A 3569-nucleotide genomic window follows, 5' to 3' on the forward strand; every position below is an offset into this window, starting at 1 on the left:
TCAGGTCAGGAATCAACAGTTAGAACTGGACATGGAACAACAGACTGGTTCCAAATAGGTAAAGGAGTACGTCAAGGCTGTATATTGTCATCCTGTTTATTTAACTTATATGCAGAGTACATCATGAGAAACGCTGGGCTGGAAGAAGCACAAGCTGGAATCAAGATTGCCAGGAGAACTAACAATAACTTCAGATATGCAGATGAGGCATATCTTATGGCAGAAAGTGAAGAAGAACTAAAGAGCCTCTTGAAGAAAGTGAAACAGGAGAGTGAGAACATTGGCTTAAAGCTCAACATCCAGAAATCTAAGATCATGGCATCTGGTCCCATCACTTCATGGGAAATAGATGGGGAAACCATGGAAACAGTGTCAGACTTTATTTTTCTGGGCTCCAAAATCACTGCAGATGGTGATTGCAGCCATGAAATTAAAAGAAACTTGCTCCTTGGAAGGAAAGTTATGACCAACCTAGATAGCATATTGAAAAGCAGAGACATTACTTTGCCAACAAAGGTCCGTCTAGTTAAAGCTATGGTTTTTCCGGTAGTCATGTATGGATGTGAGAGTTGGACTATAAAGAAAGCTGAGTGCTGAAGACTTGATGCTTTTGAACTGTGGTGTTGGAGAAGACTCTTGAGATTCTCTTGGACTTCAAGGAGATCCAACCAGTCCATCCTAAAGGAGATCAGTCCTGGTGTTTATTGGAGGGACTGATGTTCAAGCTGAAACTCCAATACTTTGACCACCTGATGCGAAGAGCTGACTCATTTGAAAAGACCCTGATTCTGGGAAAGATTGAGGGCAGTAGGAGAAGGGGACGACAGAGGGTGAGATGGTTGAATGGCATCACTGACACAATGGACACGGGTTTGGGTGGACTCCGGGAGTTGGTGATAGACAGGGAGGCCTGGTGTGCTGTGATTCATGGGGTCGCAAAGAGTCAGACACGACTGAGTGACTGAACTGAACTGAATACAAGGTTTATATTTATATACATACTGGACCCATTTTATGCATGAACAAATGAGACAGAAAATGCAAAAATTTTGACAACAATTGTGCATCACCAAAGATGAGATTTCCACCTCGGCAGTTTTCTGAGTCACCACTATTAAGCTCTATACTTACCGTTGTTTCTTTGCTTCTATTCAGGTCCATTTTTTATAGTCTAATGACCCTTATTTTAATGAAATCTTTGTCCATACCAGCTTGTTGTTGTTTAGTTGCTAAGCCCTGTCTGACTCTTTTGCGATCCCATGGACTGTGGTCCGCCAGGCTTCTCTGTCTATGGGATTTCCCAGGCAAGAATATTGGAGTGTGTTGCCATTTTCTTCTGGGATCATTCTGACCCAGGTATTAAACTTGTATCTCCTGCTTGACAGACAGATTCTTTACCACTGAGCCACCTGGGAAGCCCCAATACCAATTTAGTCTCTCCTTAACTACTGCACTGACCTTCTAACGTTTTCCTGTATACATTCTTGGCCATAAAATGTATAATGCAAACTTGGAATGAGACCTCAGATACATATGCTACAGATCAGCCTTCTGCTTAAAATTCTCCAAAGGCCTTCCATTTCCTTCCAATTAATATCCAAAACTGTTTCAATTTTTTAGTAGATCTTAAAAGACCTGTCTCTCAGTTAATCATTCTATTCAATCTCTTCCATCTCTCTGACTTCTTCTGTTAAATCATATTGGTTCCCTTGTTTTCTCTTGCACACATCACACATTTATTAATAACACCAAAACCTTTGCACTATCTCTCATCTTCCTCCTCCTTCATGTGCATTGTTGTTCTCATGATTACATTTTCTCCTCCAACATCACCTGAACACTCTATAAAATATGTTTCTAACCATCCATTATTTCTCATCTTGTTTTTATATTCTGTTAACAGAATTTGTTGCCACCTAGAATGACAGTCCATCAAAATGAGTTTAGAAGAAAAGTCTATATTTTGACTACTATAGCAGGTCTTCTAGAAGTGGTCTTGGCACATATCAGGTGCTTAATTGTTATTCATTCATCAAATCAGTGTTGAATCAAATCATCCAGTGAATCTTTAGTATATTTTATTATTTTCTAAGCACAAATGCCTGCACAACTTTGACTTACAAGGTAGTTCTATGCAAAATAAATTAAAATGTTAGTAACCTTGATATTATAAACTATGTACAATTAAATGTGGCTCCAGGGTACATAATTTTGCTTCTCACACCAGAGCACAATTCTAGTTGAGATTAAAAAATGTGATATGAACATGTTTGCTCATGCCTAACAGGATGGGAAGTCTCCCTCAAGTTTATGCACATGATTTCTACTCCTTATTGCGCAGTGCAAATTTGTAGGGGAAAAAATAATACACTAACTCTTGGGTCCCATACAGGTAAATTAAGATTGCATTCTTCGGGCTGTTTCAATAGGACTGGATTTAGCCATTCCCATTTAGAAAATACCACGAAAAATTTACATACAAGAGTTCATGCTGTTGCATTTGTATAAAGCTGGCAAGTTCTTTCTATTAGCATAGCCCAGGAAACACCACCCAGGAAATCTAATATATTAGAATAGATATTGTGGTGTGTGGCCCACAGTTAGATAGTTCTCAGGGTTAACCTGAAGTTGTCACTGTTTGGTAGTAGATGTAAAATTTGCTGGTTACCCTTTAACCCTGAAGACTTCTTATATATCTTATATCTAAATTTTTAAGCAGACTGTCATCTCTTAAATCCAAGTCTTCTGGAATAGTCTGCAGTGCTAAACTTGCAAACAAAATATCAGTCCCTATCCCATCAAAACACAATTTGATAACTGTTACAAATGCCTCTTCAACAGCTTTTACTTCTTCCTATAACTTCAACTTATAGAATGGGGTGAAAAATCACTTTGATCAACATGTCTTGGTGCAACACACAATGCATCAGTATTGGCACGTTTTGCATATACTCCTAATCTATAAGATCCAAATGTAAAAATTTTCCCACCAACATTTTCAATTACAGGTTGTGGCAGATTCTTGCTTTCACCGATTTCTCAAATCCACTCTTTTACCAGGTTATTTAACTTTCCCCCAAATTGAAATCCTGTGCTGCAGTTTCTCTTCCTCTCCAAAAACCCCAAAAGGCTTAGTCTCAACTAGTTTCTGTACAAGTAGGCAGTCCGTCTCCTTGGGGGCATCTAAGCTGACGGGAGAAGTAATATCCCAGTGCTTCCGTGGAGGCTGTGTTTGCCTATGATCCCTCCGTTGTAACTGGAAACAGCATCATCTCCCGTGCCGCCATCAAGCACTCCCATCTCCCCTGGCAACCTCCCCCGCTGACGCTCTGGGCTCGATCCACTGAGGCGGAGGGAGGCGGAGTCTGCCTCAGCCTTGGGTCCAACCGCACCCCGCACCTGCTCACACCGTTTTAAGCGTTTCACCTCATCCCCGCTTCGTCCTAACAAGACGCCCCCCATCCATTGAATCTTTTCACTCTACTCATTCAAAAAATTCAATTCTGAATGTAACTAAATGACTAAACTCTCCACAGGTTTCATATAGAAGCCGGGCTCTATCAGATCGA

At 40.4% G+C, this 3569-nt stretch overlaps 1 pseudogene; it reads right to left on the reverse strand.

Moving 5' to 3' along the window:
• Positions 1 to 2268: 2268 nt before the first annotated feature.
• LOC100139012 (poly(A) polymerase alpha-like) lies at positions 2269 to 3269 on the reverse strand (annotated as a pseudogene).
• Between the last annotated feature and the right edge of the window lie 300 nt (positions 3270 to 3569).

The sequence above is a fragment of the Bos taurus genome, chromosome 20, assembly GCF_002263795.3.
Source record: "Bos taurus isolate L1 Dominette 01449 registration number 42190680 breed Hereford chromosome 20, ARS-UCD2.0, whole genome shotgun sequence".
Lineage (NCBI taxonomy): Eukaryota > Metazoa > Chordata > Mammalia > Artiodactyla > Bovidae > Bos > Bos taurus.